Source organism: Amia ocellicauda, unplaced genomic scaffold (assembly GCF_036373705.1).
Source record: "Amia ocellicauda isolate fAmiCal2 unplaced genomic scaffold, fAmiCal2.hap1 HAP1_SCAFFOLD_103, whole genome shotgun sequence".
NCBI lineage: Eukaryota > Metazoa > Chordata > Actinopteri > Amiiformes > Amiidae > Amia > Amia ocellicauda.
In genome coordinates, this window is record NW_027102668.1 from 61,321 (window position 1) to 83,026 (window position 21,706).

The window sequence follows — 21,706 nt, forward strand, 5'->3', positions numbered from 1 at the left end:
GGGCGAAAATGCCTTGTTGATGCTAGAGGTCAGAGGAGAATGGGCCGACTGATTCAAGCTGATAGAAGAGCAACTTTGACTGAAATAACCACTCGTTACAAACGAGGTATGCAGCAAAGCATTTGTGAAGCCACAACACGTACAACCTTGAGGCGGATGGGCTACAACAGCAGAAGACCCCACCGGGTACCACTCATCTCCACTACAAATAGGAAAAAGAGGTGAGACATTCAGATGGTAGAGTCAGAATTTGGCGTAAACAGAATGAGAACATGGATCCATCATGTCTTGTTACCACTGTGCAGGCTGGTGGTGGTGGTGTAATGGTGTGGGGGATGTCTTCTTGGCACACTTTAGGCCCCTTAGTGCCAATTGGGCATCGTTTAAATGCTACGGCCTACCTGAGCATTGTTTCTGACCATGTCCATCCCTTTTTGACCACCATGTACCCATCCTCTGATGGCTACTTCCAGCAGGATAATGCACCATGTCACAAAGGTCGAATCATTTCAAATTGGTTTCTTGAACATGACAATGAGTTCACTGTACTAAACTGGCCCCCACAGTCACCAGATCTCAACCCAATAGAGCATCTTTGGGATGTGGTGGAACGGGAGCTTCGTGCCCTGGATGTGCATCCCACAAATCTCCATCAACTGCAAGATGCTATCCTATCAATATGGGCCAACATTTCTAAAGAATGCTTACAGCACCTTGTTGAAGCAATGCCACGTAGAATTAAAGCAGTTCTGAAGGCGAAAGGGGGTCAAACACAGTATTAGTATGGTGTTCCTAATAATCCTTTAGGTGAGTTCATCGTAGCTCTTAATACTCTCTTTCTGTCTGGAGGAGATATAATTGAAGTATTGTACACGTACCCGGCTACTTTCAACACCCTTTCCTGCACTGATATTTTTCCCTCCATTTTCCTTTTTTTTTTGTTTTTTTTTGCTGGAAGTTCCGTCAATACCCGCCACCCTTTAAGAGACATCATGCAGCCAGGCCTCTTGGCTTGTGGCCACACCGTCCTGAATGCGCCCAATCTCGTCAGATTTCGGAAGTTAAACGGGGCAGGGCCTGGTCAGTACTTGGATGGGAGACCTCCTAGAAATACCAGGTGCTGCAAGCTTTTTACATCTCCTGGGTAACTTCATCGTAGCTCTTAATACTCTCTTTCTGTCTCCAGGAGATATAATTGAAGAAGTGTACACGTACCCGGCTACTTTCAACACCCTTTCCTGCACTGATATTTTTCCCTCCTTTTTTCTTTTTTTTTTTTTTTTTTCTTGCTGGAAATTCCGTCAATACCCGCCAGCCTTTAAGAGACATCATGCAGCCAGACATCTCCTCTTGCGGCCACACCGTCCTGAACGTGCCCGATCTTGTCAGATCTCGGAAGCTAAACGGGGCAGGACCTGGTCAGTACTTAAATGTGAGACCTCCAGGAAATACCAGGTGCTGCCAGCTTTTTACGTCTCCTGGGGAACTTCATCGTAGCTCTTTATACTCTCTTTCTGTCTGGAGAAGATATAATTGAAGGATTGTACACGTACCCGGCTACTTTCAACACCCTTTGCTGCACTGGTATTTTTCCCTCTATTTTTCTTTTTTTTTTTTGCTGCCAGTTCCGTCAATACCCGCCAGCCTTTAAGAGACATCATGCAGCCAGGCCTCTCGGCTTGCGGCCACACCATCCTGAACGCGCCCGATCTCGTCAGATCTCGGAAGCTAAACGGGGCAGGACCTGGTCAGTACATGAATGTGAGACCTCCTGGAAATACCTCGTGCTGCAAGCTTTTACGTCTCCTGGGTAACTTTATCGTAGCTCTTAATACTCTCTATCTGTCTGGAGGAGATATAATTGAAGTATTGTACACGTACCCAGCTACTGTCAACACCCTTTGCTGTACTGATATTTTTCCATCCATTTCTTTTTTTTTTTTTTTTTTGCTTGAAGTTCTGTCAATACCCGCCAAACTTTAAGAGACATCATGCAGCCAGGCCTTTCGGCTTGTGGCCACACCGTCCTGAATGCGCCCGATCTCGTCAGATCTTGGAAGCTAAACGGGGCAGGGCCTGGTCAGTACTTGGATGGGAGACCTCCTAGAAATACCAGGTGCTGCAAGCTTTTTACGTCTCCTGGGTAACTTCATCGTAGCTCTTAATACTCTCTTTCTGTCTCCAGGAGATATAATTGAAGAATTGTACACGTACCCGGCTACTTTCAACACCCTTTCCTGCACTGATATTTTTCCCTCCATTTTTCCATTTTTTTTTTTTTTTTTTTGCTGGAAATTCCGTCAATACCCGCCAGCCTATAAGAGACATCATGCAGCCAGGCATCTCGGCTTGCGGCCACACCATCCTGAACTCGCCCGATCTCGTCAGATCTTGGAAGCTAAACGGGGCAGGACCTGGTCGGTACATGAATGTGAAACCTCCTGGAAATACCTGGTGCTGCAAGCTTTTACGTCTCCTGGGTAACTTTATCGTAGCTCTTAATACTCTCTATCTGTCTGGAGGAGATATAATTGAAGTATTGTACACGTACCCAGCTACTGTCAACACCCTTTGCTGCACTGATATTTTTCCATCCATTTTTCTTTTTTTTTTTTTTTTTTGCTGGAAGTTCCGTCAATACCCGCCAACCTTTAAGAGACATCATGCAGCCAGGCCTCTCGGCTTGCGGCCACACCGTCCTGAATGCGCCCGATCTCGTCAGATCTCGGAAGCTAAACGGGGCAAGGCCTGGTCAGTACTTGGATGGGAGACCTCCTAGAAATACCAGGTGCTGCAAGCCTTTTACGTCTCCTGGGTAACTTCATCGTAGCTCTTAATACTCTCTTTCTGTCTCCAGGAGATATAATTGAAGAATTGTACACGTACTAGGCTACTTTCAACACCCTTTGCTGCACTGGTATATTTCCCTCTATTTTTCTTTTTTTTTTTTGCTGGCAGTTCCGTCAATACCCGCCAGCCTTTAAGAGACATCATGCAGCCAGACATCTCCTCTTGCGGCCACACCGTCCTGAACGTGCCCGATCTTGTCAGATCTCGGAAGCTAAACGGGGCAGGACCTGGTCAGTACTTAAATGTGAGACCTCCAGGAAATACCAGGTGCTGCCAGCTTTTTACGTCTCCTGGGTAACTTCATCGTAGCTCTTAATACTCTCTTTCTGTCTGGAGGAGACATAATTGAAGAATTGTACACGTACCCGGCTACTTTCAACACCCATTGCTGCACTGGTATTTCTCCCTCCATTTCTCTTTTTTTTTTTGCTGGATGTTCCGTCAAAACCCGCCAACCATTAAGAGACATCATGCAGCCCGGCCTCTTGGCTTGCAGCCACACCGTCCTGAACGCCCCCGATCTCATCAGATCTTGGAATTTAAACGGGGCAGGGCCTGGTCAGTACTTGGATGGGTGACCTCCTGGAAATGCCAGGTGCTGCAAGCTTTTTACGTCTCCTGGGTAACTTCATCGTAGCTCTTAATACTCTCTTTCTGTCTGGAGGAGATATAATTGAAGAATTGTACACGTACCCGGCTACTTTCAACACCCTTTCCTGCACTGGTATATTTCCCTCTATTTTTCTTTTTTTTTTTTGCTGGCAGTTCCGTCAATACCCGCCAGCCTTTAAGAGACATCATGCAGCCAGCCATCTTGGCTTGCGGCCACACCATCCTGAACGCGCCCGATCTCGTCAGATCTCGGAAGCTGAACGGGGCAGGACCTGGTCAGTACTTGGATGGGAGACCTCCTGGAAATACCTGGTGCTGCAAGCTTTTACGTCTCCTGGGTAACTTTATCGTAGCTCTTAATTCTCTCTTTCTGTCTGGAGGAGATATAAGTGAAGAATTGTACACGTACCCGGCTACTTTCAACACCCTTTGCTGCACTGATATTTTTCCCTCCATTTTTCTATTTTTTTTTTTTTTTTTTTTGCTGGAAATTCCGTCAATACCCGCCATCCTTTAAGAGACATCATGCAGCCAGGCATCTTGGCTTGCGGCCACACCATCCTGAACGCGCCCGATCTCGTCAGATCTCGGAAGCTAAACGGGGAAGGACCTGGTCAGTATTTGGTTGGGTGACTTCCTGGAAATACCAGGTGCTGCAAGCTTTTTACCTCTCCTGGGTAACTTCATCGTAGCTCTTAATACTCTCTTTCAGTCTGGAGGAGATATTATTGAAGAATTGTACACGTACCCGGCTACTTTCAACAGCCTTTGCTGCACTGATATTTTTCCCTCCATTTTTCTTTTTTTTTTTTTTTTTTTGCTGGAAGTTCCGTCAATACCCACCAGCCTAAAGAGACATCATGCAGCCGGGCCTCTTGGCTTTCGGCCACACCGTCCTGAACGCGCACGATATCGTCAGATCTCTGAAGCTAAACGGGCCAGGGCCTGGTCAGTACTTAGATTGGAGACCTCCTGGAAATACCTGGTGCTGCAAGCTTTTTACGTCTCCTGTGAAACTTCATCGTAGCTCTTAATACTCTCTATCTGTCTGGAGGAGATATAATTGAAGTATTGTACACGTACCCGGCTACTTTCAACAGCCTTTGCTACACTGATATTTTTCCCTCCATTTTTCATTTTTTTTTTTGCTGGAAGTTCCGTCAATACCCGCCAACCTTTAAGAGACATCATGCAGCCAGGCCTCTCGGCTTGTGGCCACACCGTCCTGAATGCGCCCGATCTCGTAAGATCTCGGAAGCTAAACGGGGCAGGGCCTGGTCAGTACTTGGATGGCTGACCTCCTAGAAATACCAGGTGCTGCAAGCTTTTTACGTCTCCTGGGTAACTTCATCGTAGCTCTTAATACTCTCTTTCTGTCTGCAGGAGATATAATTGAAGAATTGTACACGTACCCGGCTACTTTCAACACCCTTTGCTGCACTGGTATTTCTCCCTCCATTTCTCTTTTTTTTTTTTGCTGGATGTTCCGTCAAAACCCGCCAACTATTAAGAGACATCATGCAGCCAGGCCTCTTGGCTTGCAGCCACACCGTCCTGAACGCCCCCGATCTCATCAGATCTTGGAATTTAAACGGGGCAGGGCCTGGTCAGTACTTGGATGGGTGACCTCCTGAAAATGCCAGGTGCTGCAAGCTTTTTACGTCTCCTGGGTAACTTCATCGTAGCTCTTAATACTCTCTTTCTGTCCGGAGGAGATATAATTGAAGAATTGTACACGTACCCGGCTACTTTCAAAACCCATTACTGCACTGATATTTTTCCCTCCATTTCTCTTTTTTTTTTTTTGCTGGCTGTTCCGTCAATACCCGCCTGCCTTTAAGAGACATCATGCAGCCAGGCATCTTGGCTTGCGGCCACACCGTCCTGAACGCGCCCGATCTCGTCAGATCTCGGAAGCCAAACGGGGCAGGGCCTTGTCAGTACTTGGATGGGTGTCCTCCTGGAAATACCAGGTGCTGCAAGCTTTTTACGTCTCCTGGGTAACTTCATCGTTGCTCTTAATACTCTCTTTCAGTCTGGAGGAGATATAATTGAAGAATTGTACACGTACCTGGCTACTTTCAACACCCTTTGCTGCACTGATATTTTTACCACCATTTCTCTTGTTTTTTATTTGCTGGATGTTCCGTCAATACCCGCCAGCCATTAAGAGACATCATGCAGCCAGGCCTCTTGGCTTGCGTACACACAGTCCTGAACGCGCCCGATCACGGAAGATCTCGGAAACTAAACGGGGCAGGACCTGGTCAGTACTTGGATGGGAGATCTTCTGGAAATACCAGGTGCTGCCAGCTTTTTACGTCTCCTGGGGAACTTCATCGTAGCTCTTAATACTCTCTTTCTGTCTGGAGAATATATAATTGAAGAATTGTACACGTACCCGGCTACTTTCAACACCCATTGCTGCACTGATATTTTTCCCTCTATTTTTCTTTTTTTTTTTTGCTGGCAGTTCCGTCGATACCCGCCAGGCTTTAAGAGACATCATGCAGGCAGGCCTCTTGGCTTGCAGCCACACCGTCCTGAACGCCCCCGATCTCATCAGATCTTGGAATTTAAACGGGGCAGGGCCTGGTCAGTACTTGGATGGGTGACCTCCTGGAAATGCCAGGTGCTGCAAGCTTTTTACGTCTCCTGGGTAACTTCATCGTAGCTCTTAATACTCTCTTTCTGTCTGGAGGAGATATAATTGAAGAATTGTACACGTACCCGGCTACTTTTAACACCCTTTGCTGCACTGGTATTTTTCCCTCTATTTTTCTTTTTTTTTTTTGCTGGCAGTTCCGTCAATACCCGCCAGCCTTTAAGAGACATCATGCAGCCAGGCCTCTTGGCTTGCGGCCACACCGTCCTGAACACGCCCGATCTCGTCAGATCTCGGAAGCTAAACGGGGCAGGACCTGGTCAGTACTTGGATGGGAGACCTCCTGGAAATACCTGGTGCTGCAAGCTTTTTACATCTCCTGGGAAACTTCATCGTAGCTCTTAATACTCTCTATCTGTCTGGAGGAGATATAATTGAAGTATTGTACACGTACCCGGCTATTTTCAACAGCCTTTGCTGCACTGATATTTTTCCCTCCATTTTCCATTTTTTTTTTTTTTTTTTTTGCTGGAAGTTCCGTCAATACCCGCCAGCCTTTAAGAGACATCATGCAGCCAGGCCTCTTGACTTGCGGCCACACCGTCCTGAGCGCGCCCGATCTCGTCAGATCTCGGAAGCTAAACGGGGCAGGACCTGGTCAGTACTTGAATGTGAGACCTCCTGGAAATACCAGGTGCTGCAAGCTTTTACGTCTCCTGGGTAACTTTATCGTAGCTCTTAATACTCTCTATCTGTCTGGAGGAGATATAATTGAAGTATTGTACACGTACCCAGCTACTGTCAACACCATTTGCTGCACTGATATTTTTCCATCCATTTTTCTTTTTTTTTTTTTTTTTTGCTGGAAGTTCCGTCAATACCCGCCAACCTTTAAGAGACATCATGCAGCCAGGCCTCTCGGCTTGCGGCCACACCGTCCTGAATGCGCCCGATCTCGTCAGATCTCGGAAGCTAAACGGGGCAGGACCTGGTCAGTACTTGGATGGGAGACCTCCTAGAAATACCAGGTGCTGCAAGCTTTTTACGTCTCCTGGGTAACTTCATCGTAGCTCTTAATACTCTCTCTCTGTCTGGAGGAGATATAATTGAAGTATTGTACACGTATCCAGCTACTGTCAACACCCTTTGCTGCACTGATATTTTTCCATCCATTTTTCTTTTTTCTTTTTTTCTTTTTTTTTTTTGCTGGAAGTTCCGTCAATACCCGCCAACCTTTAAGAGACATCATGCAGCCAGGCCTGTCGGCTTGTGGCCACACCGTCCTGAATGCGCCCGATCTCGTCAGATCTCGGAAGCTTAACGGGGCAGGGCCTGGTCAGTACTTGGAAGTGAGACCTCCTTGAAATACCAGGTGCTGCAAGCTTTTTACGTCTCCTGGGTAACTTCATCGTAGCTCTTAATACTCTCTCTCTGTCTGGAGGAGATATAATTGAAGTATTGTACACGTATCCAGCTACTTTCAACACCCTTTCCTGCACTGATATTTTTCCCTCCATTTTTCTATTTTTTTTTTTTTTTTTTTTGCTGGAAATTCCGTCAATACTCGCCAGCCTTTAAGAGACATCATGCAGCCATGCATCTCGGCTTGCGGCCACACCATCCTGAACGCGCCCGATCTCGTCAGATCTCGGAAGCTAAACGGGGCAGGACCTGGTCAGTAAATGAGTGTGAGACCTCCTGGAAATACCTGGTGCTGCAAGCTTTTACGTCTTCTGGGTAACTTTATCGTAGCTCTTAATACTCTCTATCTGTCTGGAGGAGATATAATTGAAGTATTGTACACGTACCCAGCTACTGTCAACACCCTTTGCTGCACTGATATTTTTCCATCCATTTTTCTTTTTTTTTTTTTTTTTTGCTGGAAGTTCCGTCAATACCCGCCAACCTTTAAGAGACATCATGCAGCCAGGCCTCTTGGCTTGCGGCCACACCGTCCTGAATGCGCCCGATCTCGTCAGATCTCGGAAGCTAAACGGGGCAGGACCTGGTCAGTACTTGGATGGGAGACCTCCTAGAAATACCAGGTGCTGCAAGCTTTTTACGTCTCCTGGGTAACTTCATCGTAGCTCTTAATACTCTCTCTCTGTCTGGAGGAGATATAATTGAAGTATTGTACACGTATCCAGCTACTGTCAACACCCTTTGCTGCACTGATATTTTTCCATCCATTTTTCTTTTTTCTTTTTTTCTTTTTTTTTTTTGCTGGAAGTTCCGTCAATACCCGCCAACCTTTAAGAGACATCATGCAGCCAGGCCTTTCGGCTTGTGGCCACACCGTCCTGAATGCGCCCGATCTCGTCAGATCTCGGAAGCTAAACGGGGCAGGACCTGGTCAGTACATGGAAGTGAGACCTCCTGGAAATACCTAGTGCTGCAAGCTTTTACGTCTCCTGGGTAACTTTATCGTAGCTCTTAATACTCTCTTTCTGTCTGGAGAAGATATAATTGAAGAATTGTACACGTACCCGTCTACTTTCAACACCCTTTGCTGCACTGGTATTTTTCCCTCTATTTTTATTTTTTTGTTTTGCTGGCAGTTCCGTCAAAACCCGCCAGCCTTTAAGAGACATCATGCAGCCAGGCATCTCGGCTTGCGGCCACACCATCCTGAACGCGCCCGATCTCGTCAGATCTCGGAAGCTAAACGGGGCAGGACCTGGTCAGTACATGAATGTGAGACCTCCTGGAAATACCTTGTGCTGCAAGCTTTTACGTCTCCTGGGTAACTTTATCGTAGCTCTTAATACTCTCTATCTGTCTGGAGGAGATTTAATTGAAGTATTGTACACGTACCCAGCTACTGTCAACACCCTTTGCTTCACTGGTATATTTACCTCTATTTTTCTTTTTTTTTTTGCTGGCAGTTCCGTCAATACCCGCCAGCCTTTAAGAGACATCATGCAGCCAGGCATCTTGGCTTGCGGCCACACTATCCTGAACGCGGCCGATCTCGTCAGATCTTGGAAGCTAAACGGGGCAGGACCTGGTCAGTACATGGAAGTGAGACCTCCTGGAAATACCTAGTGCTGCAAGCTTTTACGTCTCCTGGGTAACTTTATCGTAGCTCTTAATACTCTCTTTCTGTCTGGAGAAGATATAATTGAAGAATTGTACACGTACCCGTCTACTTTCAACACCCTTTGCTGCACTGGTATTTTTCCCTCTATTTTTCTTTTTTTGTTTTGCTGGCAGTTCCGTCAATACCCGCCAGCCTTTAAGAGACATCATGCAGCCAGGCATCTCGGCTTGCGGCCACACCATCCTGAACACGCCTGATCTCGTCAGATCTCGGAAGCTAAACGGGGCAGGACCTGGTCAGTACATGAATGTGAGACCTCCTGGAAATACCTGGTGCTGCAAGCTTTTACGTCTCCTGGGTAACTTTATCGTAGCTCTTAATACTCTCTATCTGTCTGGAGGAGATATAATTGAAGAATTGTACACGTACCCGGCTACCTTCAACACGCTTTGCTGCACTGATATTTGTCCCTCCATTTTTCTTTTTTCTTTTGTTTTTTGCTGGAAGTTCCATCAATACCCTCCAGCCTTTAAGAGACATCATGCAGCCAGGCCTCTTGGCTTGAGGCCACACCGTCCTGAAGACGCAAGATCTCGTCAGATCTCGGAAGAAAAACTGGGCAGGGCCTGGTCAGTAATTGGATGGGTGACCTCTTGGAAATACCAGGTGCTGAAAGCTTTTTACATCTCCTGGGTAACTTCATCGTAGCTCTTAATACTCTCATTCAGTCTGGAGGAGATATAATTGTAGAATTGTACATGTACCCGGCTACTTTCAACACCCTGTCCTGCACTGATATTTTTCCCTCCATTTTTCTATTTATTTATTTTTTATTTTTTGCTGGAAGTTCCGTCAATACCCGCCAGCCTTTAAGAGACATCATGCAGCCAGGCTTCTTAGCTTGCGGCCACACCGTCCTGAACGCGCCCGATCTCGTCAGATCTCGGAAGCTAACGGGGCAGGGCCTGGTCAGTACTTGGATGGGTGACCTCCTGGAAATACCAGGTGCTGCAAGCTTTTTACGTCTCCTGGGTAACTTTATCGTAGCTCTTAATACTCTCTTTCAGTCTGCAGGAGATATTATTGAAGAATTGTACACGTACCCGGCTACTTTCAACACCCTTTCCTGCACTGATATTTTTCCCTCCATTTTTCTATTTTTTTTTTTTTTTTTTTGCTGGAAGTTCCGTCAATACCCGCCAACCTTTAAGAGACATCATGCAGCCAGGCCTTTCGGCTTGTGGCCACACCGTCCTGAATGCGCCCGATCTCGTCAGATCCGGAAGCTAAACGGGGCAGGGCCTGGTCAGTACTTGGATGGGAGACCTCCTAGAAATACCAGGTGCTGCAAGCTTTTTACGTCTCCTGGGTAACTTCATCGTAGCTCTTAATACTCTCTCTCTGTCTGGAGGAGATATAATTGAAGTATTGTACACGTATCCAGCTACTGTCAACACCCTTTGCTGCACTGATATTTTTCCATCCATTTTTCTTTTTTCTTTTTTTCTTTTTTTTTTTTGCTGGAAGTTCCGTCAATACCCGCCAACCTTTAAGAGACATCATGCAGCCAGGCCTTTCGGCTTGTGGCCACACCGTCCTGAATGCGCCCGATCTCGTCAGATCTCGGAAGCTAAACGGGGCAGGACCTGGTCAGTACATGGAAGTGAGACCTCCTGGAAATACCTAGTGCTGCAAGCTTTTACGTCTCCTGGGTAACTTTATCGTAGCTCTTAATACTCTCTTTCTGTCTGGAGAAGATATAATTGAAGAATTGTACACGTACCCGTCTACTTTCAACACCCTTTGCTGCACTGGTATTTTTCCCTCTATTTTTCTTTTTTTGTTTTGCTGGCAGTTCCGTCAAAACCCGCCAGCCTTTAAGAGACATCATGCAGCCAGGCATCTCGGCTTGCGGCCACACCATCCTGAACGCGCCCGATCTCGTCAGATCTCGGAAGCTAAACGGGGCAGGACCTGGTCAGTACATGAATGTGAGACCTCCTGGAAATACCTTGTGCTGCAAGCTTTTACGTCTCCTGGGTAACTTTATCGTAGCTCTTAATACTCTCTATCTGTCTGGAGGAGATTTAATTGAAGTATTGTACACGTACCCAGCTACTGTCAACACCCTTTGCTTCACTGGTATATTTACCTCTATTTTTCTTTTTTTTTTTGCTGGCAGTTCCGTCAATACCCGCCAGCCTTTAAGAGACATCATGCAGCCAGGCATCTTGGCTTGCGGCCACACTATCCTGAACGCGGCCGATCTCGTCAGATCTTGGAAGCTAAACGGGGCAGGACCTGGTCAGTACATGGAAGTGAGACCTCCTGGAAATACCTAGTGCTGCAAGCTTTTACGTCTCCTGGGTAACTTTATCGTAGCTCTTAATACTCTCTTTCTGTCTGGAGAAGATATAATTGAAGAATTGTACACGTACCCGTCTACTTTCAACACCCTTTGCTGCACTGGTATTTTTCCCTCTATTTTTCTTTTTTTGTTTTGCTGGCAGTTCCGTCAATACCCGCCAGCCTTTAAGAGACATCATGCAGCCAGGCATCTCGGCTTGCGGCCACACCATCCTGAACACGCCTGATCTCGTCAGATCTCGGAAGCTAAACGGGGCAGGACCTGGTCAGTACATGAATGTGAGACCTCCTGGAAATACCTGGTGCTGCAAGCTTTTACGTCTCCTGGGTAACTTTATCGTAGCTCTTAATACTCTCTATCTGTCTGGAGGAGATATAATTGAAGAATTGTACACGTACCCGGCTACCTTCAACACGCTTTGCTGCACTGATATTTGTCCCTCCATTTTTCTTTTTTCTTTTGTTTTTTGCTGGAAGTTCCATCAATACCCTCCAGCCTTTAAGAGACATCATGCAGCCAGGCCTCTTGGCTTGAGGCCACACCGTCCTGAAGACGCAAGATCTCGTCAGATCTCGGAAGAAAAACTGGGCAGGGCCTGGTCAGTAATTGGATGGGTGACCTCTTGGAAATACCAGGTGCTGAAAGCTTTTTACATCTCCTGGGAAACTTCATCGTAGCTCTTAATACTCTCATTCAGTCTGGAGGAGATATAATTGTAGAATTGTACATGTACCCGGCTACTTTCAACACCCTGTCCTGCACTGATATTTTTCCCTCCATTTTTCTATTTATTTATTTTTTATTTTTTGCTGGAAGTTCCGTCAATACCCGCCAGCCTTTAAGAGACATCATGCAGCCAGGCTTCTTAGCTTGCGGCCACACCGTCCTGAACGCGCCCGATCTCGTCAGATCTCGGAAGCTAACGGGGCAGGGCCTGGTCAGTACTTGGATGGGTGACCTCCTGGAAATACCAGGTGCTGCAAGCTTTTTACGTCTCCTGGGTAACTTTATCGTAGCTCTTAATACTCTCTTTCAGTCTGCAGGAGATATTATTGAAGAATTGTACACGTACCCGGCTACTTTCAACACCCTTTCCTGCACTGATATTTTTCCCTCCATTTTTCTATTTTTTTTTTTTTTTTTTTGCTGGAAGTTCCGTCAATACCCGCCAACCTTTAAGAGACATCATGCAGCCAGGCCTTTCGGCTTGTGGCCACACCGTCCTGAATGCGCCCGATCTCGTCAGATCCGGAAGCTAAACGGGGCAGGGCCTGGTCAGTACTTGGATGGGAGACCTCCTAGAAATACCAGGTGCTGCAAGCTTTTTACGTCTCCTGGGTAACTTCATCGTAGCTCTTAATACTCTCTTTCTGTCTCCAGGAGATATAATTGAAGAATTGTACACGTACCCGGCTACTTTCAACACCCTTTGCTGCACTGGTACTTTTCCCTCTATTTTTATTTTTTTGTTTTGCTGGCAGTTCCGTCAAAACCCGCCAGCCTTTAAGAGACATCATGCAGCCAGGCATCTCGGCTTGCGGCCACACCATCCTGAACGCGCCCGATCTCGTCAGATCTCGGAAGCTAAACGGGGCAGGACCTGGTCAGTACATGAATGTGAGACCTCCTGGAAATACCTTGTGCTGCAAGCTTTTACGTCTCCTGGGTAACTTTATCGTAGCTCTTAATACTCTCTATCTGTCTGGAGGAGATTTAATTGAAGTATTGTACACGTACCCAGCTACTGTCAACACCCTTTGCTTCACTGGTATATTTACCTCTATTTTTCTTTTTTTTTTTGCTGGCAGTTCCGTCAATACCCGCCAGCCTTTAAGAGACATCATGCAGCCAGGCATCTTGGCTTGCGGCCACACTATCCTGAACGCGGCCGATCTCGTCAGATCTTGGAAGCTAAACGGGGCAGGACCTGGTCAGTACATGGAAGTGAGACCTCCTGGAAATACCTAGTGCTGCAAGCTTTTACGTCTCCTGGGTAACTTTATCGTAGCTCTTAATACTCTCTTTCTGTCTGGAGAAGATATAATTGAAGAATTGTACACGTACCCGTCTACTTTCAACACCCTTTGCTGCACTGGTATTTTTCCCTCTATTTTTCTTTTTTTGTTTTGCTGGCAGTTCCGTCAATACCCGCCAGCCTTTAAGAGACATCATGCAGCCAGGCATCTCGGCTTGCGGCCACACCATCCTGAACACGCCTGATCTCGTCAGATCTCGGAAGCTAAACGGGGCAGGACCTGGTCAGTACATGAATGTGAGACCTCTTGGAAATACCAGGTGCTGAAAGCTTTTTACATCTCCTGGGAAACTTCATCGTAGCTCTTAATACTCTCATTCAGTCTGGAGGAGATATAATTGTAGAATTGTACATGTACCCGGCTACTTTCAACACCCTGTCCTGCACTGATATTTTTCCCTCCATTTTTCTATTTATTTATTTTTTATTTTTTGCTGGAAGTTCCGTCAATACCCGCCAGCCTTTAAGAGACATCATGCAGCCAGGCTTCTTAGCTTGCGGCCACACCGTCCTGAACGCGCCCGATCTCGTCAGATCTCGGAAGCTAACGGGGCAGGGCCTGGTCAGTACTTGGATGGGTGACCTCCTGGAAATACCAGGTGCTGCAAGCTTTTTACGTCTCCTGGGTAACTTTATCGTAGCTCTTAATACTCTCTTTCAGTCTGCAGGAGATATTATTGAAGAATTGTACACGTACCCGGCTACTTTCAACACCCTTTCCTGCACTGATATTTTTCCCTCCATTTTTCTATTTTTTTTTTTTTTTTTTTGCTGGAAGTTCCGTCAATACCCGCCAACCTTTAAGAGACATCATGCAGCCAGGCCTTTCGGCTTGTGGCCACACCGTCCTGAATGCGCCCGATCTCGTCAGATCCGGAAGCTAAACGGGGCAGGGCCTGGTCAGTACTTGGATGGGAGACCTCCTAGAAATACCAGGTGCTGCAAGCTTTTTACGTCTCCTGGGTAACTTCATCGTAGCTCTTAATACTCTCTTTCTGTCTCCAGGAGATATAATTGAAGAATTGTACACGTACCCGGCTACTTTCAACACCCTTTGCTGCACTGGTATATTTCCCTCTATTTTTCTTTTTTTTTTTTGCTGGCAGTTCCGTCAATACCCGCCAGCCTTTAAGAGACATCATGCAGCCAGGCATCTCGGCTTGCGGCCACACCATCATGAACTCGCCCGGTCTCGTCAGATCTTGGAAGCTAAACGGGGCAGGACCTGGTCGGTACATGAATGTGAGACCTCCTGGAAATACCTGGTGCTGCAAGCCTTTTACGTCTCCTGGGTAACTTTATCGTAGCTCTTAATACTCTCTATCTGTCTGGAGGAGATATAATTGAAGTATTGTACACGTACCCAGCTACTGTCAACACCCTTTGCTGCACTGATATTTTTCCATCCATTTTTCTTTTTTTTTTTTTTTTTTACTGGAAGTTCCGTCAATACCCGCCAACCTTTAAGAGACATCATGCAGCCAGGCCTCTCGGCTTGCGGCCACACCGTCCTGAATGCGCCCGATCTCGTCAGATCTCGGAAGCTAAACGGGGCAGGGCCTGGTCAGTACTTGGATGGGAGACCTCCTAGAAATACCAGGTGCTGCAAGCCTTTTACGTCTCCTGGGTAACTTCATCGTAGCTCTTAATACTCTCTTTCTGTCTCCAGGAGATATAATTGAAGAATTGTACACGTACTAGGCTACTTTCAACACCCTTTGCTGCACTGATATTTTTCCCTCCATTTTTCTTTTTCTTTTTTTTTTTTGCTGGCAGTTCCGTCGATACCCGCCAGCCTTTAAGAGACATCATGCAGCCAGGCCTCTTGGCTTGCAGCCACACCGTCCTGAACGCCCCCGATCTCATCAGATCTTGGAATTTAAACGGGGCAGGGCCTGGTCAGTACTTGGATGGGTGACCTCCTGGAAATGCCAGGTGCTGCAAGCTTTTTACGTCTCCTGGGTAACTTCATCGTAGCTCTTAATACTCTCTTTCTGTCTGGAGGAGATATAATTGAAGAATTGTACACGTACCCGGCTACTTTCAACACCCTTTGCTGCACTGGTATTTTTCCCTCTATTTTTCTTTTTTTTTTTTGCTGGCAGTTCGTCAATACCCGCCAGCCTTTAAGAGACATCATGCAGCCAGGCCTCTTGGCTTGCGGCCACACCGTCCTGAACACGCCCGATCTCGTCAGATCTCGGAAGCTAAACGGGGCAGGGCCTGGTCAGTACTTGGATGGGAGACCTCCTGGAAATACCTGGTGCTGCAAGCTTTTTACGTCTCCTGGGAAACTTCATCGTAGCTCTTAATACTCTCTATCTGTCTGGAGGAGATATAATTGAAGTATTGTACACGTACCCGGCTATTTTCAACAGCCTTTGCTGCACTGATATTTTTCCCTCCATTTTCCTTTTTTTTTTTTTTTTTTTTTTTGCTGGAAGTTCCGTGAATACCCGCCAGCCTTTAAGAGACATCATGCAGCCAGGCATCTCGGCTTGCGGCCACACCATCCTGAACTCGCCCGATCTCGTCAGATCTTGGAAGCTAAACGGGGCAGGACCTGGTCAGTACATGAATGTGAGACCTCCTGGAAATACCTGGTGCTGCAAGCTTTTACGTCTCCTGGGTAACTTTATCGTAGCTCTTAATACTCTCTATCTGTCTGGAGGAGATATAATTGAAGAATTGTACACGTACCCGGCTACCTTCAACACGCTTTGCTGCACTGATATTTGTCCCTCCATTTTTCTTTTTTCTTTTGTTTTTTGCTGGAAGTTCCATCAATACCCTCCAGCCTTTAAGAGACATCATGCAGCCAGGCCTCTTGGCTTGAGGCCACACCGTCCTGAAGACGCAAGATCTCGTCAGATCTCGGAAGAAAAACTGGGCAGGGCCTGGTCAGTAATTGGATGGGTGACCTCTTGGAAATACCAGGTGCTGAAAGCTTTTTACATCTCCTGGGTAACTTCATCGTAGCTCTTAATACTCTCATTCAGTCTGGAGGAGATATAATTGTAGAATTGTACATGTACCCGGCTACTTTCAACACCCTGTCCTGCACTGATATTTTTCCCTCCATTTTTCTATTTATTTATTTTTTATTTTTTGCTGGAAGTTCCGTCAATACCCGCCAGCCTTTAAGAGACATCATGCAGCCAGGCTTCTTAGCTTGCGGCCACACCGTCCTGAACGCGCCCGATCTCGTCAGATCTCGGAAGCTAACGGGGCAGGGCCTGGTCAGTACTTGGATGGGTGACCTCCTGGAAATACCAGGTGCTGCAAGCTTTTTACGTCTCCTGGGTAACTTTATCGTAGCTCTTAATACTCTCTTTCAGTCTGCAGGAGATATTATTGAAGAATTGTACACGTACCCGGCTACTTTCAACACCCTTTCCTGCACTGATATTTTTCCCTCCATTTTTCTATTTTTTTTTTTTTTTTTTTGCTGGAAGTTCCGTCAATACCCGCCAACCTTTAAGAGACATCATGCAGCTAGGCCTTTCGGCTTGTGGCCACACCGTCCTGAATGCGCCCGATCTCGTCAGATCCGGAAGCTAAACGGGGCAGGGCCTGGTCAGTACTTGGATGGGAGACCTCCTAGAAATACCAGGTGCTGCAAGCTTTTTACGTCTCCTGGGTAACTTCATCGTAGCTCTTAATACTCTCTTTCTGTCTCCAGGAGATATAATTGAAGAATTGTACACGTACCCGGCTACTTTCAACACCCTTTGCTGCACTGGTATATTTCCCTCTATTTTTCTTTTTTTTTTTTGCTGGCAGTTCCGTCAATACCCGCCAGCCTTTAAGAGACATCATGCAGCCAGGCATCTCGGCTTGCGGCCACACCATCATGAACTCGCCCGGTCTCGTCAGATCTTGGAAGCTAAACGGGGCAGGACCTGGTCGGTACATGAATGTGAGACCTCCTGGAAATACCTGGTGCTGCAAGCCTTTTACGTCTCCTGGGTAACTTTATCGTAGCTCTTAATACTCTCTATCTGTCTGGAGGAGATATAATTGAAGTATTGTACACGTACCCAGCTACTGTCAACACCCTTTGCTGCACTGATATTTTTCCATCCATTTTTCTTTTTTTTTTTTTTTTTTGCTGGAAGTTCCGTCAATACCCGCCAACCTTTAAGAGACATCATGCAGCCAGGCCTCTCGGCTTGCGGCCACACCGTCCTGAATGCGCCCGATCTCGTCAGATCTCGGAAGCTAAACGGGGCAGGGCCTGGTCAGTACTTCGATGGGAGACCTCCTAGAAATACCAGGTGCTGCAAGCCTTTTACGTCTCCTGGGTAACTTCATCGTAGCTCTTAATACTCTCTTTCTGTCTCCAGGAGATATAATTGAAGAATTGTACACGTACTAGGCTACTTTCAACACCCTTTGCTGCACTGATATTTTTCCCTCCATTTTTCTTTTTCTTTTTTTTTTTTGCTGGCAGTTCCGTTGATACCCGCCAGCCTTTAAGAGACATCATGCAGCCAGGCCTCTTGGCTTGCAGCCACACCGTCCTGAACGCCCCCGATCTCATCAGATCTTGGAATTTAAACGGGGCAGGGCCTGGTCAGTACTTGGATGGGTGACCTCCTGGAAATGCCAGGTGCTGCAAGCTTTTTACGTCTCCTGGGTAACTTCATCGTAGCTCTTAATACTCTCTTTCTGTCTGGAGGAGATATAATTGAAGAATTGTACACGTACCCGGCTACTTTCAACACCCTTTGCTGCACTGGTATTTTTCCCTCTATTTTTCTTTTTTTTTTTTGCTGGCAGTTCGTCAATACCCGCCAGCCTTTAAGAGACATCATGCAGCCAGGCCTCTTGGCTTGCGGCCACACCGTCCTGAACACGCCCGATCTCGTCAGATCTCGGAAGCTAAACGGGGCAGGGCCTGGTCAGTACTTGGATGGGAGACCTCCTGGAAATACCTGGTGCTGCAAGCTTTTTACGTCTCCTGGGAAACTTCATCGTAGCTCTTAATACTCTCTATCTGTCTGGAGGAGATATAATTGAAGTATTGTACACGTACCCGGCTATTTTCAACAGCCTTTGCTGCACTGATATTTTTCCCTCCATTTTCCATTTTTTTTTTTTTTTTTTTTTGCTGGAAGTTCCGTCAATACCCGCCAGCCTTTAAGAGACATCATGCAGCCAGGCCTCTTGGCTTGCGGCCACACCGTCCTGAGCGCGCCCGATCTCGTCAGATCTCGGAAGCTAACGGGGCAGGGCCTGGTCAGTACTTGGATGGCTGACCTCCTGGAAATACCAGGTGCTGCTAGCTTTTTACGTCTCCTGGGTAACTTCATCATAGCTCTTAATACTCTCTGTCAGTCTGTAGGAGATATTATTGAAGAATTGTACACGTACCCGGCTACTTTCAAAACCCTTTGCTGCACTGATATTTTTCACTCCATTTTTCTTTTTTCTTTTTTTTTTTGCTGGAAGTTCCGTCAATACCCGTAAGCCTTAAAGAGACATCATGCAGCCGGGCCTCTCGGCTTTCGGCAACACCGTCCTGAACGCGCATGATATCGTCAGATCTCGGAAGCTAAACGGGGCAGGACCTGGTCAGTACTTGAATGTGAGACCTCCTGGAAATACCAGGTGCTGCAAGCTTTTACGTCTCCTGGGTAACTTTATCGTAGCTCTTAATACTCTCTATCTGTCTGGAGGAGATACAATTGAAGTATTGTACACGTACCCAGCTACTGTCAACACCATTTGCTGCACTGATATTTTTCCATCCATTTTTCTTTTTTTTTTTTTTTTTTGCTGGAAGTTCCGTCAATACCCGCCAACCTTTAAGAGACATCATGCAGCCAGGCCTCTCGGCTTGCGGCCACACCGTCCTGAATGCGCCTGATCTCGTCAGATCTCGGAAGCTAAACGGGGCAGGACCTGGTCAGTACTTGGATGGGAGACCTCCTAGAAATACCAGGTGCTGCAAGCTTTTTACGTCTCCTGGGTAACTTCATCGTAGCTCTTAATACTCTCTCTCTGTCTGGAGGAGATATAATTGAAGTATTGTACACGTATCCAACTACTTTCAACACCCTTTCCTGCACTGATATTTTTCCCTCCATTTTTCTATTTTTTTTTTTTTTTTTTTTGCTGGAAATTCCGTCAATACCCGCCAGCCTTTAAGAGACATCATGCAGCCATGCATCTCGGCTTGCGGCCACACAATCCTGAACGCGCCCGATCTCGTCAGATCTCGGAAGCTAAACGGGGCAGGACCTGGTCAGTACATGAATGTGAGACCTCCTGGAAATACCTGGTGCTGCAAGCTTTTACGTCTTCTGGGTAACTTTATCGTAGCTCTTATTACTCTCTATCTGTCTGGAGGAGATATAATTGAAGTATTGTACACGTACCCAGCTACTGTCAACACCCTTTGCTGCACTGATATTTTTCCATCCATTTTTCTTTTTTTTTTTTTTTTTTGCTGGAAGTTCCGTCAATACCCGCCAACCTTTAAGAGACATCATGCAGCCAGGCCTCTTGGCTTGCGGCCACACCGTCCTGAATGCGCCCGATCTCGTCAGATCTCGGAAGCTAAACGGGGCAGGACCTGGTCAGTACTTGGATGGGAGACCTCCTAGAAATACCAGGTGCTGCAAGCTTTTTACGTCTCCTGGGTAACTTCATCGTAGCTCTTAATACTCTCTCTCTGTCTGGAGGAGATATAATTGAAGTATTGTACACGTATCCAGCTACTGTCAACACCCTTTGCTGCACTGATATTTTTCCATCCATTTTTCTTTTTTCTTTTTTTCTTTTTTTTTTTTGCTGGAAGTTCCGTCAATACCCGCCAACCTTTAAGAGACATCATGCAGCCAGGCCTTTCGGCTTGTGGCCACACCGTCCTGAATGCGCCCGATCTCGTCAGATCTCGGAAGCTTAACGGGGCAGGGCCTGGTCAGTACTTGGATGGGAGACCTCCTAGAAATACCAGGTGCTGCAAGCTTTTTACGTCTCCTGGGTAACTTCATCGTAGCTCTTAATACTCTCTCTCTGTCTGGAGGAGATATAATTGAAGTATTGTACACGTATCCAGCTACTTTCAACACCCTTTCCTGCACTGATATTTTTCCCTCCATTTTTCTATTTTTTTTTTTTTTTTTTTTGCTGGAAATTCCGTCAATACCCGCCAGCCTTTAAGAGACATCATGCAGCCATGCATCTCGGCTTGCGGCCACACCATCCTGAACGCGCCCGATCTCGTCAGATCTCGGAAGCTAAACGGGGCAGGACCTGGTCAGTACATGAATGTGAGACCTCCTGGAAATACCTGGTGCTGCAAGCTTTTACGTCTTCTGGGTAACTTTATCGTAGCTCTTAATACTCTCTATCTGTCTGGAGGAGATATAATTGAAGTATTGTACACGTACCCAGCTACTGTCAACACCCTTTGCTGCACTGATATTTTTCCATCCATTTTTCTTTTTTTTTTTTTTTTTTGCTGGAAGTTCCGTCAATACCCGCCAACCTTTAAGAGACATCATGCAGCCAGGCCTCTCGGCTTGCGGCCACACCGTCCTGAATGCGCCCGATCTCGTCAGATCTCGGAAGCTAAACGGGGCAGGACCTGGTCAGTACTTGGATGGGAGACCTCCTAGAAATACCAGGTGCTGCAAGCTTTTTACGTCTCCTGGGTAACTTCATCGTAGCTCTTAATACTCTCTCTCTGTCTGGAGGAGATATAATTGAAGTATTGTACACGTATCCAGCTACTGTCAACACCCTTTGCTGCACTGATATTTTTCCATCCATTTTTCTTTTTTCTTTTTTTCTTTTTTTTTTTTGCTGGAAGTTCCGTCAATACCCGCCAACCTTTAAGAGACATCATGCAGCCAGGCCTTTCGGCTTGTGGCCACACCGTCCTGAATGCGCCCGATCTCGTCAGATCTCGGAAGCTTAACGGGGCAGGGCCTGGTCAGTACTTGGATGGGAGACCTCCTAGAAATACCAGGTGCTGCAAGCTTTTTACGTCTCCTGGGTAACTTCATCGTAGCTCTTAATACTCTCTTTCTGTCTCCAGGAGATATAATTGAAGAATTGTACACGTACCCGGCTACTTTCAACACCCTTTGCTGCACTGATATTTTTCCATCCATTTTTCTTTTTTTTTTTTTTTTTTGCTGGCAGTTCCGTCAATACCCGCCAACCTTTAAGAGACATCATGCA

General features: G+C 46.6%; 18 non-coding genes and 43 pseudogenes across 18 annotated transcripts; all 61 read left to right on the top strand.

Annotated features, from left to right (window-relative positions):
* Nucleotides 1-1,010: 1,010 nt before the first annotated feature.
* LOC136720303 (uncharacterized) lies at nucleotides 1,011-1,129 on the top strand (annotated as a pseudogene).
* Nucleotides 1,130-1,348: 219 nt separating this feature from the next.
* LOC136720372 (uncharacterized) lies at nucleotides 1,349-1,467 on the top strand (annotated as a pseudogene).
* Nucleotides 1,468-1,677: 210 nt separating this feature from the next.
* LOC136720352 (uncharacterized) lies at nucleotides 1,678-1,796 on the top strand (annotated as a pseudogene).
* A 213-nt stretch (nucleotides 1,797-2,009) lies between these two features.
* LOC136720429 (5S ribosomal RNA) lies at nucleotides 2,010-2,128 on the top strand. The gene has a single exon (XR_010805481.1). It is a non-coding gene; the product is annotated as a 5S ribosomal RNA (ribosomal RNA).
* A 219-nt stretch (nucleotides 2,129-2,347) lies between these two features.
* LOC136720371 (uncharacterized) lies at nucleotides 2,348-2,466 on the top strand (annotated as a pseudogene).
* A 215-nt stretch (nucleotides 2,467-2,681) lies between these two features.
* LOC136720421 (5S ribosomal RNA) lies at nucleotides 2,682-2,800 on the top strand. The gene has a single exon (XR_010805474.1). It is a non-coding gene; the product is annotated as a 5S ribosomal RNA (ribosomal RNA).
* Nucleotides 2,801-3,010: 210 nt separating this feature from the next.
* LOC136720373 (uncharacterized) lies at nucleotides 3,011-3,129 on the top strand (annotated as a pseudogene).
* Nucleotides 3,130-3,338: 209 nt separating this feature from the next.
* LOC136720438 (uncharacterized) lies at nucleotides 3,339-3,457 on the top strand (annotated as a pseudogene).
* A 210-nt stretch (nucleotides 3,458-3,667) lies between these two features.
* Nucleotides 3,668-3,786, top strand: LOC136720428 (5S ribosomal RNA). The gene has a single exon (XR_010805480.1). It is a non-coding gene; the product is annotated as a 5S ribosomal RNA (ribosomal RNA).
* Nucleotides 3,787-4,005: 219 nt separating this feature from the next.
* On the top strand, nucleotides 4,006-4,124 carry LOC136720414 (5S ribosomal RNA). Its single transcript, XR_010805467.1, has one exon. It is a non-coding gene; the product is annotated as a 5S ribosomal RNA (ribosomal RNA).
* A 216-nt stretch (nucleotides 4,125-4,340) lies between these two features.
* On the top strand, nucleotides 4,341-4,459 carry LOC136720398 (uncharacterized; annotated as a pseudogene).
* A 210-nt stretch (nucleotides 4,460-4,669) lies between these two features.
* Nucleotides 4,670-4,788, top strand: LOC136720437 (uncharacterized; annotated as a pseudogene).
* Nucleotides 4,789-4,998: 210 nt separating this feature from the next.
* Nucleotides 4,999-5,117, top strand: LOC136720446 (uncharacterized; annotated as a pseudogene).
* Nucleotides 5,118-5,328: 211 nt separating this feature from the next.
* LOC136720445 (uncharacterized) lies at nucleotides 5,329-5,447 on the top strand (annotated as a pseudogene).
* A 540-nt stretch (nucleotides 5,448-5,987) lies between these two features.
* LOC136720439 (uncharacterized) lies at nucleotides 5,988-6,106 on the top strand (annotated as a pseudogene).
* Nucleotides 6,107-6,316: 210 nt separating this feature from the next.
* Nucleotides 6,317-6,435, top strand: LOC136720320 (5S ribosomal RNA). Its single transcript, XR_010805449.1, has one exon. It is a non-coding gene; the product is annotated as a 5S ribosomal RNA (ribosomal RNA).
* Nucleotides 6,436-6,654: 219 nt separating this feature from the next.
* Nucleotides 6,655-6,773, top strand: LOC136720321 (uncharacterized; annotated as a pseudogene).
* Nucleotides 6,774-6,988: 215 nt separating this feature from the next.
* Nucleotides 6,989-7,107, top strand: LOC136720406 (5S ribosomal RNA). Its single transcript, XR_010805460.1, has one exon. It is a non-coding gene; the product is annotated as a 5S ribosomal RNA (ribosomal RNA).
* A 225-nt stretch (nucleotides 7,108-7,332) lies between these two features.
* Nucleotides 7,333-7,451, top strand: LOC136720341 (uncharacterized; annotated as a pseudogene).
* A 220-nt stretch (nucleotides 7,452-7,671) lies between these two features.
* Nucleotides 7,672-7,790, top strand: LOC136720325 (uncharacterized; annotated as a pseudogene).
* Nucleotides 7,791-8,005: 215 nt separating this feature from the next.
* Nucleotides 8,006-8,124, top strand: LOC136720408 (5S ribosomal RNA). Its single transcript, XR_010805462.1, has one exon. It is a non-coding gene; the product is annotated as a 5S ribosomal RNA (ribosomal RNA).
* Nucleotides 8,125-8,349: 225 nt separating this feature from the next.
* Nucleotides 8,350-8,468, top strand: LOC136720360 (uncharacterized; annotated as a pseudogene).
* A 209-nt stretch (nucleotides 8,469-8,677) lies between these two features.
* On the top strand, nucleotides 8,678-8,796 carry LOC136720343 (uncharacterized; annotated as a pseudogene).
* Nucleotides 8,797-9,004: 208 nt separating this feature from the next.
* LOC136720393 (uncharacterized) lies at nucleotides 9,005-9,123 on the top strand (annotated as a pseudogene).
* A 209-nt stretch (nucleotides 9,124-9,332) lies between these two features.
* LOC136720329 (uncharacterized) lies at nucleotides 9,333-9,451 on the top strand (annotated as a pseudogene).
* Nucleotides 9,452-9,666: 215 nt separating this feature from the next.
* LOC136720388 (uncharacterized) lies at nucleotides 9,667-9,785 on the top strand (annotated as a pseudogene).
* A 221-nt stretch (nucleotides 9,786-10,006) lies between these two features.
* LOC136720415 (5S ribosomal RNA) lies at nucleotides 10,007-10,124 on the top strand. Its single transcript, XR_010805468.1, has one exon. It is a non-coding gene; the product is annotated as a 5S ribosomal RNA (ribosomal RNA).
* Nucleotides 10,125-10,343: 219 nt separating this feature from the next.
* On the top strand, nucleotides 10,344-10,461 carry LOC136720315 (uncharacterized; annotated as a pseudogene).
* A 225-nt stretch (nucleotides 10,462-10,686) lies between these two features.
* LOC136720361 (uncharacterized) lies at nucleotides 10,687-10,805 on the top strand (annotated as a pseudogene).
* Nucleotides 10,806-11,014: 209 nt separating this feature from the next.
* LOC136720346 (uncharacterized) lies at nucleotides 11,015-11,133 on the top strand (annotated as a pseudogene).
* Nucleotides 11,134-11,341: 208 nt separating this feature from the next.
* Nucleotides 11,342-11,460, top strand: LOC136720395 (uncharacterized; annotated as a pseudogene).
* A 209-nt stretch (nucleotides 11,461-11,669) lies between these two features.
* LOC136720330 (uncharacterized) lies at nucleotides 11,670-11,788 on the top strand (annotated as a pseudogene).
* Nucleotides 11,789-12,003: 215 nt separating this feature from the next.
* Nucleotides 12,004-12,122, top strand: LOC136720390 (uncharacterized; annotated as a pseudogene).
* A 221-nt stretch (nucleotides 12,123-12,343) lies between these two features.
* Nucleotides 12,344-12,461, top strand: LOC136720416 (5S ribosomal RNA). Its single transcript, XR_010805469.1, has one exon. It is a non-coding gene; the product is annotated as a 5S ribosomal RNA (ribosomal RNA).
* Nucleotides 12,462-12,680: 219 nt separating this feature from the next.
* Nucleotides 12,681-12,798, top strand: LOC136720316 (uncharacterized; annotated as a pseudogene).
* A 210-nt stretch (nucleotides 12,799-13,008) lies between these two features.
* Nucleotides 13,009-13,127, top strand: LOC136720347 (uncharacterized; annotated as a pseudogene).
* A 208-nt stretch (nucleotides 13,128-13,335) lies between these two features.
* LOC136720396 (uncharacterized) lies at nucleotides 13,336-13,454 on the top strand (annotated as a pseudogene).
* Nucleotides 13,455-13,663: 209 nt separating this feature from the next.
* Nucleotides 13,664-13,782, top strand: LOC136720370 (uncharacterized; annotated as a pseudogene).
* A 221-nt stretch (nucleotides 13,783-14,003) lies between these two features.
* LOC136720417 (5S ribosomal RNA) lies at nucleotides 14,004-14,121 on the top strand. The gene has a single exon (XR_010805470.1). It is a non-coding gene; the product is annotated as a 5S ribosomal RNA (ribosomal RNA).
* A 219-nt stretch (nucleotides 14,122-14,340) lies between these two features.
* On the top strand, nucleotides 14,341-14,458 carry LOC136720317 (uncharacterized; annotated as a pseudogene).
* A 210-nt stretch (nucleotides 14,459-14,668) lies between these two features.
* LOC136720384 (uncharacterized) lies at nucleotides 14,669-14,787 on the top strand (annotated as a pseudogene).
* A 216-nt stretch (nucleotides 14,788-15,003) lies between these two features.
* Nucleotides 15,004-15,122, top strand: LOC136720443 (5S ribosomal RNA). The gene has a single exon (XR_010805486.1). It is a non-coding gene; the product is annotated as a 5S ribosomal RNA (ribosomal RNA).
* A 216-nt stretch (nucleotides 15,123-15,338) lies between these two features.
* LOC136720440 (uncharacterized) lies at nucleotides 15,339-15,457 on the top strand (annotated as a pseudogene).
* A 209-nt stretch (nucleotides 15,458-15,666) lies between these two features.
* On the top strand, nucleotides 15,667-15,785 carry LOC136720419 (5S ribosomal RNA). Its single transcript, XR_010805472.1, has one exon. It is a non-coding gene; the product is annotated as a 5S ribosomal RNA (ribosomal RNA).
* A 221-nt stretch (nucleotides 15,786-16,006) lies between these two features.
* On the top strand, nucleotides 16,007-16,125 carry LOC136720354 (uncharacterized; annotated as a pseudogene).
* A 215-nt stretch (nucleotides 16,126-16,340) lies between these two features.
* On the top strand, nucleotides 16,341-16,459 carry LOC136720391 (uncharacterized; annotated as a pseudogene).
* A 221-nt stretch (nucleotides 16,460-16,680) lies between these two features.
* On the top strand, nucleotides 16,681-16,798 carry LOC136720418 (5S ribosomal RNA). Its single transcript, XR_010805471.1, has one exon. It is a non-coding gene; the product is annotated as a 5S ribosomal RNA (ribosomal RNA).
* Nucleotides 16,799-17,017: 219 nt separating this feature from the next.
* LOC136720318 (uncharacterized) lies at nucleotides 17,018-17,135 on the top strand (annotated as a pseudogene).
* A 210-nt stretch (nucleotides 17,136-17,345) lies between these two features.
* On the top strand, nucleotides 17,346-17,464 carry LOC136720385 (uncharacterized; annotated as a pseudogene).
* A 216-nt stretch (nucleotides 17,465-17,680) lies between these two features.
* Nucleotides 17,681-17,799, top strand: LOC136720308 (5S ribosomal RNA). The gene has a single exon (XR_010805448.1). It is a non-coding gene; the product is annotated as a 5S ribosomal RNA (ribosomal RNA).
* A 216-nt stretch (nucleotides 17,800-18,015) lies between these two features.
* LOC136720441 (uncharacterized) lies at nucleotides 18,016-18,134 on the top strand (annotated as a pseudogene).
* A 209-nt stretch (nucleotides 18,135-18,343) lies between these two features.
* On the top strand, nucleotides 18,344-18,462 carry LOC136720431 (5S ribosomal RNA). Its single transcript, XR_010805483.1, has one exon. It is a non-coding gene; the product is annotated as a 5S ribosomal RNA (ribosomal RNA).
* Nucleotides 18,463-18,682: 220 nt separating this feature from the next.
* Nucleotides 18,683-18,800, top strand: LOC136720319 (uncharacterized; annotated as a pseudogene).
* A 216-nt stretch (nucleotides 18,801-19,016) lies between these two features.
* LOC136720401 (uncharacterized) lies at nucleotides 19,017-19,135 on the top strand (annotated as a pseudogene).
* Nucleotides 19,136-19,350: 215 nt separating this feature from the next.
* On the top strand, nucleotides 19,351-19,469 carry LOC136720427 (5S ribosomal RNA). Its single transcript, XR_010805479.1, has one exon. It is a non-coding gene; the product is annotated as a 5S ribosomal RNA (ribosomal RNA).
* Nucleotides 19,470-19,689: 220 nt separating this feature from the next.
* On the top strand, nucleotides 19,690-19,808 carry LOC136720353 (uncharacterized; annotated as a pseudogene).
* Nucleotides 19,809-20,023: 215 nt separating this feature from the next.
* Nucleotides 20,024-20,142, top strand: LOC136720409 (5S ribosomal RNA). Its single transcript, XR_010805463.1, has one exon. It is a non-coding gene; the product is annotated as a 5S ribosomal RNA (ribosomal RNA).
* Nucleotides 20,143-20,367: 225 nt separating this feature from the next.
* Nucleotides 20,368-20,486, top strand: LOC136720435 (uncharacterized; annotated as a pseudogene).
* A 220-nt stretch (nucleotides 20,487-20,706) lies between these two features.
* Nucleotides 20,707-20,825, top strand: LOC136720313 (uncharacterized; annotated as a pseudogene).
* A 215-nt stretch (nucleotides 20,826-21,040) lies between these two features.
* Nucleotides 21,041-21,159, top strand: LOC136720410 (5S ribosomal RNA). The gene has a single exon (XR_010805464.1). It is a non-coding gene; the product is annotated as a 5S ribosomal RNA (ribosomal RNA).
* Nucleotides 21,160-21,384: 225 nt separating this feature from the next.
* LOC136720436 (uncharacterized) lies at nucleotides 21,385-21,503 on the top strand (annotated as a pseudogene).
* Nucleotides 21,504-21,706: the final 203 nt, after the last annotated feature.